The following is a 17,160-nucleotide window of genomic DNA, read 5'->3' as shown; positions in this document are numbered from 1 at the left end:
TTTCTGACGACATTCATTGCAGAAATTAGAATCTGGTAAAAGGTCTGCCATATTTCCTGGAAAAGAAAGGTTATAACATTTCAAACTTTTACCTTATGTTTAAATAGGAAACTTGTAAAACAATGCAAATCGCTTCTTATTGAACTGTCTGAATTAGGTAGAACATGAGGCTACTGATTATTACGTTCTCGTACGAAATGCAGAAGAGTTTTGCATGTCCTACGAACGAAAATGTTCATACAAATGTGGAAGACAAGCAGAAAATTTTTTGTAAACAACTCCAACGTTAAACGGTAACTTACCCACAGCTGGTGTGTTATACAGGACTGTCCTTCACCTGTAACAATGAAGAAAACAATGTTAGATACAAAGAAAGAATAGGGACAAGGTAGATGTAAAGTTTAAGATGGCCACGAATTGTGTTTCGTAGTACCAGAAAAAAATCTGTATCCGGAATGCAAGCGTCTTGTGCTACCGACGAATGACTAGGATTTAGCTTGAAGTACATTCTGGACGGGCAGTTCGCGATACTTAAATTTGAATGTCGTTATTGTCAGCTTGCTGCTTCGACAATGGTTAGTGTCTCCAACAATGTCCACCGATGACCTCACCTTAACTCAAACGATGTACAATGATGTGGATGAGTTATTCTGCGAATATTGTTTGGCTGTTTGTACCACGGTTTTTAGGTGTATAAAAACGTTCATATGCACACTAATCTCAAGTCCTGTATCATATATGATACTGAGTGAAGGATTATAAGCGAAAATATAATAATTTTGAGTTAGTTTTCTTTCCGAGCGATAAAGCGTTGCGAAGCAAGTCAACTCTGCATACATTACCTTCTTATCATCATCGGGTCACTATCAAGCGATTACACAGCACGTGCCCAACAATGAACTACGCTAACGTTAAGATAATTTATATGAGTGTAAGAACGTCTTCTGATGGCGCGCCTCCCTGGAACCTTCTCATGCAGTGAGGTTCATTTTAGCGTTGTGTATCCCTTAAAGTTCGGCTTATTACTTCGGTATTTAACTAACAATGGATTTCTGATAGATGCTTCCTGTAGGGTATGATGTGTGATTTCTCATTACACGTGGTTATGGTTCAAATGGCTCTGAGCACTATGGGTCTAAACATCTGAGGTCATCAGTCCCCTAGAAATTAGAACTACTTAAAGCTAACTAGCCTAAGGACACACAAACATCCATGCCCGAGGCAGGATTCGAACCTGCGACGCAGCGGTCGTGCGGTTCCAGACTGTAGCGCCTAGAACCACTCGGCCACAGCGGCCGGCACACGTGGTTATACCAGTAGCTGTACCGTCAGCTGTCTAACAATCATTCTCATCTCTTCATGTTATGGCTCGATACGTAACCGTCTTGTCAAACAACAGATAACATTAATATTTTGTGCTAGTTTGGGTAATTTATTAAGCGGGTGAAATGTCAAACAGTGACAGCGAGACTTGCAGTGGTTCTGCGTCAAAGTAAAAGATGCAAAGAGTTCAGTTGCCAAGAAGTGAGAAATTCAGCGCAGTCTTCAACAATGTCACACCCACCACGTTTACATGGGCCTCCCAAAACTGGATTCGTAAACCATTTCCCAATACCGCTACTGGGTGGTTATGCAAACACTTCAAGATCGATTCTGGCAATTCGCTTCTGGTTGCCAGTTTTCCAATGTTGCAATCGATTTTCGCTCCCATGTAAACAAAAGCGATTTTAAAACACGCTTGGGCTGTTAGGTTCGTCTTGTTTTCACATATTTTCGGCTAATATGGACGGAGTAGCTTTATGTACATTGAAGGATAAGTATATATATTAGACTGAAGCTGTTTATACCTCGTCTAATGGAAGACAAATAGCGATTGTGCTGATTAAATCATAAACTGTAACAGCTGTTTTCCAGGCGCCATATTTAAGTGGGCTGGCAAACACGCTTCAGACCTTAACATGTAAACGCAACAGGGAAAACGGTTTCTGAAATTCGGTTTTCATCTTGAGGCACCCCACACGTCCAGAATTGCTCCAGAGTGGCTTCAGGAACACTCTTCTGAGTTTAAACACTTCCGATGGCCACCTAACTCCCCAGATGTCAACATTATTGGGCATATCTGGGATGCCTTGCTACGTGCTGTTGAGAAGGGCTCTCCACCCCCTCGTACTCTTGCGGATTTATGGACAGTCCTGCAGGATTCATGGCGTCAGTTCCGTCCAGCACTACTTCTGACATTGGTCGGATCCATGCCACGTCTTGTTGCGGCACTTCTGCATGCTCGCGGGGGCCCTACACTATGTGAGGCAGGTGTACCAGTTTCTTTGACTCTTCAGTGTAGATTAGAGTGCATTATGTACCTTTTCATTTAAATGCCCTTCTTCGACAGTATTTTAATTTTGCTTTTATTATGACACTTAGGGATGCAAATGGGGGATAACCTGAGGCTTGTGTACACTAGTTTCAATACACCTAAAAAATTGACTGTTATTGTCATGAAGGTTACCTAGGCACCCCAATGTGGGGACAATGCTTGAAGAAACACATGAAATATAATAGCATATTAATAAAATGAATAGTATCCCTTCACTCACGAGGTGTGGTCTCTCAGACCGCACGAAAATTTTCGAACTCGCTCTCCAACGTTCAGTTGTAGCGGAATGTTTCCATACTACGCCTACCCTCCTTAAATTGCCAACCCTACAACGTTTTGTTGTATGTTGTGACACGACCCCCTTTGTTTGTTGTTGACACGTGTTATTGACATGTGTTCGAGTCTCCTAGATCGCGCCTCGTGAACTACATACCTGTTTTCTTCAGTATAGTACAAAATGTGTTCGCAGGAACGTGTCAGTTTTAACTTTCTCCAGTTTGATGAAATTTAGTCGGTGAATGGAGGAATGTATCAGTGGGTACAGATCAAGAAATAGCCGAAAACGCCGGCGATTTTGCGATAGCCAGTGATCACAGTTCTACTATCGAACAAAAGGATCATTCAGAGCAAAGACTGCAAGGCAGTCGTGATGGATATCTTTCTATTTCTCCGATAAAATACTTAAAAGTGTTAAGTTCAAACCAAATGCGTTCTCTGTGGTGATAAGGAAATCTGTGGATTCCATCACTGAATGTCAATTTTGCCGACTTTCTCGGGAGGACGACGGTTCGATCCCGCGTCCGGCCATCCCTATTTAGCTTTTCCGCGATTTCCGTAAAAAGCTCCAGGCCGACTTTCTTCCCCATCCTTCCCTAATCCGATGAGACCAATGACGTAGCTGTCTGGTCTCCTCCCTCACACCAACCTCAACCACCTACCGAGTGGAATTTTTATGGCACGTTTAAACCATGGAATTTAGTTTTATGTGGAAATCTACCTACATTAGAGACACTATAATTTTTCAAAATGTAAATTTCGGTTCTCTAACAGTTCATTTATGGGTACTATTAAAAAAAAATCCACACACACACACACAAAGTATATGACTTTGTGTGTTGAAAAGTAAAATGCTGCAGGCTTTATTTAGTGCAGTAAAATAAACAAATAGCATTTAAACAACACTTAAATAGTTGCAAAAATAAATGTTACATAATATAACTTAAAAATTTCAAATGATTTGTACCTTAAATCTCTGTCTGAAGTCGACAAAAAAAACTGCAGAACCCGAACTTAAAATTGCCTTGTTGCTACCAGCTCATGACATTCGTTTTAATACAACTGACCATTTGACAGCTACGTTAAAAAGTGCGTTTCCTGTTTCTTAAATAGCACAAAATGATATTTGATTAGGAACAAAAGCACGGCTATTGACAGAAATACTAATGCACCTTTTCATAAAATTGATCTTACTTCCAAGCTTCAAAAAGTAAAATCCTCAATTTTGGTACATGTTACAACTGTTTTCTTCTAGGTTTGTCAGTTATGTGCTATCAGCAAGACAGTCACTACGGAGTCTGCGAAGGAAAGAGTACCTGGTGACGAGGAATTATATAAGTGTGTGTGTGTGTGTGTGTGTGTGTGTGTGTGTGTGTGTGAGTGAGTGAGGGCGTGGAGGCCGGGATGGGGGGAGGGAGGGGGGGCTGTGACGAACGTTAACTCCGCAAGACAAATTATTGGTGTCAACAACATAACTCTTTGCTGCCTGAATGTCTTAAAACCTTTTCCTCTCTAATGTCAGGCTCCTGTTCATATGACCTTAACTGTCCTGTATTTCTTCTTGGGAAATCTGAAGGCCTGGAGATTTCAGTAGTCTCTCGCAAGACGGGTATATTTTATTTGGAAGGGAAACTTGATTTGGCAAGTACTGTTCGCTACACCAATACAAAAAATAAACCTTTGCAAAGATAACGTCAATTCACCTGGTAGAAGTAAATCAAGCTACGAGATTTTGCCTTTAAAAACACTATATTTTCTGTGGCGACGAATTTAATATCAGACTCCATTCACATGATCTCCGAATGTTTTTTGAAGTACTTTTACTGCGTTCTGCTACTTTTGCGAACGGTAAAAGCTGGAAAGCGGCTCGCAAGTACTTGTTCCATTGTTGTTGTGTCGTGCTGGTTCGAGTGTCTGAATCTTTGCACTCATTATGCAGTGTGGTGACTTCTTTGAATGGCAGAGATCTGGATATCTGGTTATCCTAAACTGAACATGCCTATCATCCTTTGAGAATTCCCTATCGCATTGGCTTCCATATCGAAACTGAAACGGAATCATGTGGTTGACTGATGAGTATTTTCGCACTAAAGTGGTGTATTAGAGTCGTTACGCATATTTGTAAAAATGTAAGGAAGAAAAATAGTGAACACTTTAAGTCCTCTTCTGTCAGACGAATCACCGTCAGCATTGATCATAAATTGTACATCGCCATATCTCAGTTCGCATCCAGATAAATGTTGTCAAATGAAACTTTTTTTCCGAGAATCAGGACACTAATCGGCAACCTTCATGAAGGAGAAGTGCTTTCGTTCGCTACTGGAAAACTGGAAGCTTATGTTAATATATCGTGCTGGAAACCTTTGTGAGTTAAGTCGTTTGGACTAGGCCAGAAAAACAGTGCGTCGCACCCAAAAGAACTGTCACACCACCTGCGTGGATGCCAGTTCGAATCTTCATCACCAATATGCTACAGCGCGACGAGTTTCTACAGTTCACAAAACTGTCCCAATGCAATACCGCTGACCAAGGACACCGACCGGTCAATTAATGTGAGCATCTGTCAAAAACCTGAAAAACAGTCTTTTCGGCAGCGCGGACCGCTGCGAGGGATGTAAGAAGAAAGTCAGTGATGTTCTGGGAGGTTCCGACAGGGATGTGGACTGTGGAGCCACGCCGACTCCATGGCTGTGGCCAGATGCGCTGGGCTTCTCGGTTGAAGATCCATACCACCAACAGCACAATCGAGGTGATCCCACAAATACTCAGTTCGGTTAAAATTTGGTAAACCTGGGAAGTCTGCTGGCCAGGGGAATAAGGTAAACGCATCCTAGTGCTCTTTGAACCATGCACTCACTTTGCGATCTGTGTAACACGTTGCATTATCCAGCTGGTAGATGCCATTGTGCTGGGGAAAAACAAACTGCATGTAGAAATGGTGGTCTCCTAGGATTAATGCGCATTTGTGTTGATACGTTGTGCTTTCCAGAATGACGAGATCACACATGGAATGCCACGAAAACATTCCCCCGACCATCACGCTCCCTCCGGTGGTCTAGACCCTTCCACGATTGTTGCAGGGCGTTTGCTTGGAGACGTTTCATGCCATACACGCTAGAAGTCATCTGTCTGATAGAGCATAAAACGTGATTCATGTGAAAAAAAAGCCTATCAATCCCCCTACCCCCCCACTCCACCCCACCCCCAGTGGGCGCCCAGTTGCGGTATTGGCGTGCAGATTCCAGCCTTCGTCGTCAATGAACAGCGGTCAGTATGGGCGCATGTAGCAGGCGCCTGCTGCGAAGGCCCACACGCCGCAATTTTCGCTGAACAGTCGTCGATGAGACATTGTTGGTAGCACCTTGATTCGTCTGGGAAGCCAGTTGCTCAACTGCTGGACGTCCATTCGTCCGTAAGCATCTCCGCAGCCATCTTTCACCCCTGCCATCAAGGTTTGTGGGGCACTGCAGTTGCCTCGGCACTGGTTTTGGACAGCGCCATTGTGCCATGCACGGTATACAGGGTGTACATAAAGTCCGGGAACACTTTCAATTATTTATTGCACAAGAATGTCCAAAAAAAGTTTCAATGTGTGTGAAATCTTATGGGACTTAACTGCTAAGGTCATCAGTCCCTAAGCGTACACACTACATAACCTAAATTATTCTAAGGACAAACACATACACCCATGTCCGAGGGAGGACTCGAACCTCCGCCGGGACCAGCCGCACAGTCCATGACTGCAGCGCCTTAGACCGCTCGGCTAATCACGTGCGGCTATTGCACAAGAATAAAACATTGTACAGATATGTCAGTATGAAGAGAAGCCCTGAAAGTTTTTTTTTTTTCATGTATGCCATCACAGCGTAGTTTGATAATCTGCCGATAGTCTGCGCTAGTCCCAAACATGGCGAGTTCAGGTGCGGAGCGAGTTTTCTGTATGTTGGAGTTCGTCGGATGTTTACAACCAAGTACGGTAAGAAGCCACCAACAATGACACATTAAGGATCTGGTTTATGTACTGCCTCTGGGGAACGGCCTTGCCGCAGTGGATACACCGGTTCCCGTCAGATCACCGAAGTTAAGCCCTGTCGGGCGTGGCCGGCACTTGGATGGGTGACCATCCCGGCCGCCATGAACTGTTGCCATTTTTCGGGGTGCACTCAGCCTCGTGATGCCAACTGAGGAGCTACTCGACCGAATAGTAGCGGCTCCGGTCTTAGAAAACCATCATAACGACCGGAAGAGCGGTGTGCTCATCACACGCCCCTCCTTTTCGCATCCTCAGTTGAGGATGAGACGGCGGTCTATTGGTCCCGATGGGCCGCTTGTGGCCTGAATACGGGGTGGTTTTATGTACTGCCTCTACCCTGTGATGTAGCAGAGCTCCGGGAGAGAATATGGGAAGCGACTGCCATAGTCGATGATGGGTATGGCAAGAAATCGAGTCGGGTCACCCGTCGTTCGCATACCAAATGTTTGTTAAAAAACTTTCAGGGTTTCTCTTCAAAATTCAATATGTATGACATATGTACGATGTTTAGTTCTTGTACAATAAATAATATAAAAGGGTTCCCGAACTTTATATACACCCTATACTTTAACCACGTTGGCACGCGAATAGTGCACCATTGAGCCAAAAAGCAATGATCATACCCTTTTGGACGTCAGATAAATCGCTCCATTTCCTCATGATCTTCATTTCTGTGTCTCCCTGACACGCTTTATATATCCTCCACTGATAGTGCTGTCACCTGTCACCAGTGAACGGTTAGCGCAGGTCGACGTCAAATATAGGCGGTGGCCACATTAACGTGACTGGACCGTGTATAATGTATCACTTCTATTTGCTTCAAAGCACATCTTTGTTTTCCTCTGTCACTCGTTTTACGTCCGGCCCCGGTAGCTGAGTGTTCGGTCAAAGGGTTAGCTCCCTCTATAATAAAAAAAAACTGAGTTAATCGATCAACAACGAACGTAAACGGATGTCTTACGACGTCCGCCCCGAGCAGATACAACGAACAAAATCGGACAAAATGAGAAGTGTCAGTGGTGCCGGCACGGTAGCTCAGCGTGTTCGGTCAGAGGGTTAGCTGCCCTCTGTAGTATATATATAAAAAAAAAAAAAAAAAAAAAAAAAAAAAAAAAAAAAAAAAAAAAAACGAACGCGAGTTAATCGATCAACAATGTACTTAAACGGGTGTCTTACGACGTCCGCCCCGTCAGATCAACGAACGAAAACGAACAAAATTAGATTAAAAAACGTGGTTAGCGCTGCAGAACGTCAATCCTAAGGGCCCGGGTTCGATTCTCGGCTGGGTCGGAGATTTTCTCCGCTCAGGGACTGGGTGTTGTGTTGTCCTAATCATCATCATTTCGTCCCCATCGACGCGCAAGTCGCCAAAGTGGCGTCAAATCGAAAGGCTTGCACCCGGCGAACGGTCTACCCGACGGGAGGCCCTAGTCACAGGACTTTTTTTTACTTGTTTTACAATTCTTTGATAATTTTAAAGTATGTAACAGAGACAACGTCCACCATAGCCGAGTGTCAGTGGGAAGAATTGTCATAGGCTTAATTAGTCAGGAAAAGAGAGCAGGGTTAATAGTGTTCAGAGTTTTACAGTGAGAAATCTCTCTCAATAAGACCGTTCTACAAATGCATGCAGAAATCCGCATTGTTGCTATCGCAAGCTAGTAATTATGACATTATTCTGGTTTTTATATGAAACCTCACAACATTAATTCTGTAAGCTTAGCTTGAAATACGTAGGTTACCTGCTGGCTGCGATGGGTGACTCCTGAGTTGTATCGGCAGCATCGAATAGATAACAGGGTTGTTGACAGAAAAATCCGGTCGCCCGCTATCGTAGCAGGATTACGAGATTAGTGGCTAAAGCAAGACACGCCTGTTTGCTCGGTATAACCATCTCACCAGTGACGCTTTGGGCTACAGGACTGTTGTCTACGACTTCACACACAACGGTAAGGAGAGGGGAGCTACAGGGTGGTGCGGCAACAGTCATCGTAGGAAAGCTAGTCAGGAGGAGAAATGATTAGCGAACCAGTCAAAACAGTTAACAGAAGAGTTACTTAACTTGTATTTCTCCAAGCGAACGAAAACCCATTACAAATAATGCAGCAATAAATAAAGAGCCCAGCTATCAGTGTCAACAAGGGTGAAGTTCTCAGAACAAAAGTACGAACTACTGTGTTAGAGCTGTGACTAGGCGGCGTCTGAGTAGGATCACATAGTGAAATGGGGTCGAGCGCGAGCGGTGTGTCCGGCCGTCCTATAATGCGGCAGCAGAGGGCGCTCGTAGTACGGAGCCACTGAAGGGGTGGCTCTGTGGGCGCGCACCACGGGATCCGCCAGATCCCGCTCTAATGCTGTGGGCGTCAGATGGAAACTTGCAATTCCGTTGCCAACTTGAAGATGACAGTAGCGTGGTATCAATACATGATACCACGAGGACAACAAACAACTCGATGCTAAATGCACCTCCTGAACACTGAAAAAAGAGGTGGAATCAAATCTTACTCATACCAATCGACTTCCATGCAAATATCTTGGAAGGAAAGATGACTAGGTCCTTAGAGACAGAGCAAGAGCTCAGACTGCAGAAGGGTAATTGCCCGTGTCCTTTCAGAGGAACCATCCCATCATTCGCCTTACTCTGTGTAGGGAAATCACGGGAAACCTAAATCTGGATGTCTGGACGAGGACTTGTTCCGTCGTCGTTCTGAATACGAGTCTAGTGGCCCCACCTCACTCGGTCTATCAACATTGGATAGTCAGTGACAGGAAACCATGTATCCCATGAAACGGAGTATTAATGTTCTGAAATTTTATTCCATGTATCACAGAGTTTTCACTCTCTCTTCTGTCCTTTCCAGAACTGAGAATGTATATTGTGAAATCATGATACAAATGTAAATGTCGTGTGACAAGGGCCTCCCGTCGGGTAGAACGTTCGCCAGGTGCAACTCTTTCAATTTGACGCCAATTCGGCGACTTGCGCGTCGATGGGGATGAAATGATGATGATTAGGACAACACAACACCCTGAGCGGAGAAAATCTCCGACCCAGCCGGGAATCGAGCCCGGGAACTTAGGATTGACAGTCCTAAACAACTGGAAAACCGTGGCCTGGTCAGATGAGTCCCGATTTCAGTTGGTAAGAGCGATGGTAGGGTTCGAGTGTGGCGCAAACCAATGAAGCTGTGGACCCAAGTTGTCAACAAGGCACTGTGCACTGTTGGTGGCCCCATAATGATGTGGGCTGTGTTTACATGGAATAGGCTGGATCCTCTGGTCCAACTGAATCTATCATTGACTGGAAATTGTTATGTTCTAGTGCTTGGAGACCATTTGCAGCCCTTCATGGACTTTACGTCCCCAAACAGCGGTGGAATTTTTATGGATGATAATGTGCCATGTCCCTAGTCCACCATTGTTCCCGATTGGTTTGAAGAACATTCTGGACAGTTCGGGCGAATGATTTGGCCACCTAGATCGCCCGATGTGACTCCCATCAAATATTTATGGGACATAATCGGGAGGTGAGTTCGTGCAAAAAATTCTGCAACAATTCCACAGTTATGGACGGCATAGGGGCAACGTGAGTCATTATTTCTGCAAGGGGCTTCCAACGACTTGCTGAGTCTACGCCATGTCGAGCTCTTGCACCATGCAGGACAAAAGGTCAGACGCGATATTAGGTGGTGTCCCTTGACTTTTCTCACCTCAGTGTACAGTAGTTATCACGTACAGTACATCCACGATACTAATGTTGGACAAGTGCACGTTCTCCCTTTGTAACATGCTACGCAAGTGCAATAACGAGATGCTGGCATCAGTTTCATGTGTGTCAAGGTGAACAACATTGCACACGAAACAGTACTTTCTAGAGACCATGATAATGATTTATTTCTTTTTACCCAAGTTTTTAAACGTAACTCATTTCCACAACAAATTAGACTCACGCGTTTTTAAATTTCCTCAACCACAATGGTGTGTATCTATTCCAGGATAGTGCGATACTTGGTCTCGAGACCAAGTCTCTGAAGTCTGCTCTTGTAAGGTTTTAGGTCAATCATATTTAGTCACAATTGTGATGAACTTGTTACAGGGAATACACGTGCCCGTACATGCTATAGCTACAAATTGTGGACTAACAGCAATTTATATATTTTTTTTTATCCGCTCCACAAGTTGTGGAGTGCTTTGTTGCACAAGCTCTTCGTCCAGAAATCTTCGACCAGAATATCGAAACGAAAAATATAAATAATGGTTTGATAGAGTCGTGGTCACGAGAATCTTTACAACGTATCATATTATTGTTTGTTTGCTGGCACAAACACTAAGCTTATTTCGCTCAGTCGTCTTACTTTATTGGACTAACTCAGTTTCGCTATGTAAAATTTCAATCATATAACGCACTCATGAAACTATACTGAATATAGTCAGAAAATTTATCAGAATACTGCTTCCAGTCTTCTTAAAGTGCCACGGATTGTCCATTTAAACATCGTTTGTCATTCAGGGGCCCTTTCTTTTTAAAGTTCAACATGGACGAGCAACCACAGTCACTTCTTGGCGGTATGCTGGTATGTTTGACAAATTCTTCGCACCTGGATTTGAACAGTTTCCTACAAATACGTATTGTTTTTAGCAAGATGGTGCTACGTCTGATTGTACTCAAATTTCAAAAGCAGCCGTGGGCAGAATATTTGGTAACCCCTTCATTCATGGAATGGGGACATTTTTTTGCCTTCCATATCTCCCGACTTATCGGTCTGTGATTACTTCCTTTGCGCGTTCCAGAAACACGTCTATCCACAACTACGGAACTGAAAGACTCCATTCGTGCAGAAATCGGAAAGATTACTATACAGATGCTTGAACGTGACGTGAACAATTTGCGTCGCAGATTGTATGAGTGTCAACGCACTCACAACACGCAATTGTTACACACCATTTTTCAAAACATGAAAAATTAGTGAATGACAATACGCAAGTGTTTCGGTGTTGTGGTTTAAAATGTTTTACTACATATTCGTCCGTCTATTTCGCTATATACACATCGGCCCGTTTTTCTGCCACACCCAGTATTTCAGAATTAGTGACCCGCTCCAGCTTCGCACAGATAGCGGACAACTTGTCTTGGTTGCGCAAATAAATGTTGTACACAAACCCTCCTCTGAAAACAGTCTGTCTATTAGTAGAAACCGTATCAAACTCTCTGCAGTAGTTCCTGAGACTAGCCTTCGCATACGGCCACAAAAAGGCGACGAGGGACGTTAACTTATGATATGTCTAGACATTTAGTGATAGGCATGTACAGATTGCAGCCAAGTTTCAGTGACCAGTGTACGGTGTTTCCCAGCCCGATACCCATCCCTCCGTAGCACACTAGCTCGTGAGTCCCATTTTTGCAACGAAATCTCACTCCAAACGCCAGTGAAATATGGAACAGATAGTAGATACATTACACATACATCATTACTACACTGAATCGCCGAAGAAACTGGTATAGGCATGCGTATCCAAACAGAGAGATATGTAAACAGACAGAATTCGGCGCTGTGGTCGGCAACATCTATATAAGACGACAAGTTATGCTATTGCCGCTACAGTGGCAAGTTATCATGGTTAAAGTCAGTTAGAACGATGTGTTATGGTCGGTGCTTGAGCGATGGGACACAGAATCTTCGAGGTAGCGATGAAGTGGGGATTTTCCCGTATGACCACTTCACGAGTGCGCTGTGAATCGGGTAAAACATCAAATCTCTGGCATCGCTGCGGCCGGAAAAAGATCCTACAAGAACAGGACCAACGACGACTGAAGAGAATCGTTTAACGTACAACCCTTCCGCAAATTGCTGCAGATTTCAATGCTGGGCCATCAACACGTGTCAGCGTGCGAACCATTCGACGAAACATCATCGATGTGGGTTATGGGGACCGAAAGCCCACTCGTGTACCCTTGATGACTCCATGATAGAAAGCTTTATACCTCGCCTGGACCTGTCAACATCGACACTGGTCTGCTGATGACTGGAAACATGTTGCCTGCTCGGACGAGTCTCGTTTCAAATTGTATCGAGCGGATGGACTTGTACGGGTATGGAGACAACTCACGAGTTCATGGACCCTGCATGTCAGCAGGAGACCGTTCTAGCTGGCAGAGTCTCTGTAATAGTGCGGGGTCATAAGGAACCCCTGATACGTCTAGATACGACTCTGACAGGTGACACGTAAATAAGCATCCTGTCTGATCACCAGCATCCATTCAAGCCCATTGTGAATTCGAACGGACTCGGGCAACTCCAGTAGGTCAATGCGACATCTACACTTCCGGAATTGCTACAGAGTGGCTCCATGAACACTCTTCTGAGATTAAACCCTTCCGATGGCCACCAAATTCCACAGAATTAAAATTATTAAGTACATCTCGGATGCCTTGCATCGTGCTTCTCAGAATAGGTCTCCACCCGCTCCTGCTTTTACAGATTCACGAACAGCCCCATAGGATTCATGGAGTCAATTCCCTCCATCACTACTTCAGACTTTAGTCGAGTCCATGCCACGTCGTGTTGCGGCACTTCTGCGTGGTCGCGGTGGCCCTACAGGATATTAGGCAGGTGTACTAGTTTCTTTGGCTCTTCAATGTACTGGGTGATCAAAAAGTCAGTATAAATTTGAAAATTGAATAAATCACGAAATAATGTAGATAGAGAGGTACAAATTGACACACATACTTGGATTGACATGGGGTTTTATTAGAACAAAAAAAAAAAAAAATACAAAAGTTAAAAAATGTCCGACAGATGGCGCTTCATCTGAACAGAATAGCAATAATTAGCATAACAAAGTAAGACAAAGCAAAGACGATGTTCTTTACAGGAAATGCTCAATATGTCCACCATCATTCCTCAACAATAACTGTAGTTGAGGAATAATGTAGTGAACAGCACTGTAAAGCATGTTCGGAATTATGGTGAGGCACTGCCGTCGGATGTTGTCTTTCAGCAACCCTAGAGATGTCCGTCGATCACGATACACTTGCGACTTCCGGTAACCCCAAAGCCAATAATCGCACGGACTGATGTCTGGGGACCTGGGAGGCCAAGCATGACGAAAGTGGCGCCTGAGCACACGATCATCACCAAACGACGCGCGCAAGAGATCTTTCACGTGTCTAGCAATATGGGGTGGAGCGCCATTCTGCATAAACATCGTATGTCCCACCAGGCGTTTATCGGCCAGGCTGATGATACGATTCTGTAACATATCGGCGTACCTCTCACCCGTCACGGTAGCAGTCACTGACGTTTTGCTGTCCAGCGCCATCTGTCGGATATTTTGTGAACTTTATTTTTATTTTTGTTCTAATAAAACCCCATGTCACTCCAAGCATGTGTGTCAATTTTTACCTCTCTGTCTACATTATTCCGTGGTTTATTAAGTTTTCAAATTTATACTGACTTGCTGATCACCCGGTATATACCAAATCTTCTGCCTGAATCAGACTATCAGTGAAAACAGTATGAAAATCCATACAGTATTTCCTGAGATTGGTCTTCAAATGCAGACAACGCGACAGTGGACTGTAATTTATAATATATGTAAATTTGATGAATGGATACATGGAGCTTTTACCGTCCCGGACATTACTTTTGGCACCGGCTGTATTCCCTGCGGCAGTGGCTGGAGATTCCGCGCACGTCCCGACGCCTAGTCAGTGGCTTGTAGGCAGCCTGGCACCTGCCGCTAGCTGCTGCTGCTGCTGCTGCTGCCGCCGCCGCCGCCGCCTTGTCATTAGCTTGTTTTTGTGGAGGCTGCTCGCGCTCAGCGCCCGTACCTGCCGTGACGCAACGGCCGCCGGCCGGGCGCACAGCGCTGCACGCTAGAAAGCGACGCGGCGAGTGAACTTTCCGCGGCTGACTCATCTGCAGCGTCGCCGACACGGTCAACCCGGCAGCGAAAGCAAGCCACCCGTCCGCGACAGCGGCGTTTTGCTGCGGGAACCGTTTGTGCTGCGACGTCCCGGTCCCCAGGCGATATCCTTTCCCCCCAGAGAAACTCGTTTCTAAATGACACCCATGACTAGAAGCAGAAGTCCAGATAAATGAGGTCAGTGAATCAACTGTAGCCATATTCATCACCGCGTGTACCAATAAACCTGCCTGTATAATATGCCAGCTTGTTCGACAACGCGATGCTCCACGCAAGGATCGACAAGCGCACTGAATTACGAAGGTCACTCCAAAATAAATGAACACTATTATTGTAAAAATACAGTTTTCATTCTGCATGTGTGAAAGTATTACAATGTGTAGATACATCCTTCCCGCTTATTTACAAACTTAGTTCAACCTGTTCCCGTGAGTGGCGCCGTCACTGCGTGTCCTCAAGATGGCTGCTACAATTGACGTTCGTCAGAAGCAACGTGCTGTCATAAAATTCCTGTGCTGTGAAAATGAGAGTGGGAAACATCTACAAGAGGTTCAAAATGGTGTATGGAGATACTGCTGTCGACCGCAGTACAATTAGGCGGTGGGCAAGCGGGTTACGTGATGAAAGCGGGCACGGCAACATTGAGGATTGTCCTCTCAGCGGCAGGCCTCGTACTGCACACACTCCAGGCAATGTGCAGAGAGTTAACGAACTGGTGACTGCTTACAGTTGCATCACAGTGAACGAATTGTCACGCTACGTTCGGATAGGGGAAGGAAGTATTTGCAGAATACTGGAAGTGTTGGCGTTAAAAAAGGTTTGTGCCAGGTGAGTTCCTAGGATGTTGACAGTGGCTCACAAAGAAACAAGAAAAACGGTATGCAGCGAACTTTTGGAACAGTACGAGAATGATGGAGATGAATTTCTTGGAAGAATTGCAACAGGTGATGAAACATGGGTACATCATTTTTCACCAGAGACGAAAAGGCAATCAATGGAGTGGCATCATGCAAATTCACCCAAGAAAAAAGAAATTCAAAACCACACCTTCTCCTGTAAAAGTTATGTCTACGGTGTTTTTCGATTCTGAAGGACTCTTGCTTGTGGATATCATGCCAAGTGGAACCACCATAAATTCTGATGCATATGTGACGACACTGAAGAAACTTCAAGCTCGACTGAGTCGTGTTCGACCACATCGGCAAAAACAGGATGTTTTTCTGTTGGACGTCAATGCAGGGCCACATGTCAGTCAAAAAACCATGAAAGCGATCACAAAACTCGGATGGACAACACTGAAACACTCGCCTTACAGACCTGACCTGGCTCCATGTGACTATCATCTCTTTGGGAAACAGAAAGACTCTCTTCGTGGAACAAGGTTTGAAGATGATGACTCCTTTGTGCACGTTGCCAACCAGCGGCTCCAATAGGTTGGTCCAGAATTGTACCGTGCCGGTATACAGGCGCTGGTTCCAAGATGGCGTAAGGCAGTTGAAAGGGATGGAAATTCTGTGGAGAAATGAAAATATTGTTCCTAAAGGATGTATCTACACACTGTAAAACTTTCAAACATGAAGATGGATTTAAAAAAAAGTTGTGTGCATATCTTTTGGAGTGACCCTCGTAATTACCGTTGGTTTAGTAGTTTCACTTTATCCACTATAAAGCGGGCGAGGAAAATACCATGACTATATGTACATACAGTAATTTTACGAATGTTGTTTATTTTTAGTGAGCACAATGCGTTTCGAGACTATCCTCATTTTCATTTCCTTGTTCCTACATCTGTACATGCGAGGGTGGTTTGATATGTCTCGTAAATTTCCCTGAAAGAATGGAACATTTTTGTTGCGCCTTCATGATTGGTAAGCTTCATTATTCCACGGATCGTACGAAGAATTTCAACAATGTACAGGGTACAGTTCATTGTTGACAGTTGTCTGAAATGGTCAGTTGTCGACTGCGTCTGAAAATTGAGAAAACCGAACATTTTGGGTTAGGCTTTATCGTCACTGTTATTGACATTAAATCAAACAACAAATTTACTGTTACCAATCACTCTTTATTTATCTCCAAGACGAGTTTCAAAGCTTTAAACCTCCACCATAAGGTAGATTTCGATAAGTTAGTATGACGTGTGTGTGTGTGTGTTGTATTGTGTTACGTATTTGGAGGAATTTGTGGCATTGTTTCCAGTGCTCACAGGTTCCTTTCACTGTCGTATCACATGTATACTGTCATATTTTGTAAATCTACCTGACGACGGAGGTTTAAACCTTTGAAATGCGTCGTGGAGATAATGAACAGAGAATGGTAACAGTGAACTTGTTTCATTTAAGGAGAAAACCGAGTTTCGTACTATTAAACATTTTGGTTTGAAGGATTGGGCTGCCACACAAAAAAAGGATGAACTTCGCGCGGTCTCTGCAGCATCACTGAAGACCATTTATTTTTGGATTAATGAATTAAAACGTGGTCGGACGAGCTCTGTGGTCGAACAAGCGCACTCTGACCGTCCAGTTGAGGTCACCACAAACGAAACCACTGC

General features: G+C 44.3%; 1 protein-coding gene across 12 annotated transcripts in view; it reads right to left on the bottom strand.

The window, feature by feature from the left end:
- LOC126267997 (myosin heavy chain 95F) overlaps nt 1-17,160 on the bottom strand; it is a 380,222-nt gene that overhangs the window by 179,223 nt on the left and 183,839 nt on the right. For all 12 annotated transcript variants that reach the window (XM_049973362.1, XM_049973367.1, XM_049973370.1 and 9 more), the window contains one exon: nt 303-337. The gene's annotated coding sequence lies outside the window, so the exon portion shown is untranslated. The remainder of the gene's footprint in view (nt 1-302; nt 338-17,160) is intronic.

Source organism: Schistocerca gregaria, chromosome 4, assembly GCF_023897955.1.
Source record: "Schistocerca gregaria isolate iqSchGreg1 chromosome 4, iqSchGreg1.2, whole genome shotgun sequence".
Classification (NCBI taxonomy): Eukaryota; Metazoa; Arthropoda; class Insecta; order Orthoptera; family Acrididae; genus Schistocerca; species Schistocerca gregaria.
Note: the sequence above shows the minus strand (reverse complement) of the source record. Positions and strands in the feature narration are given on the sequence as shown.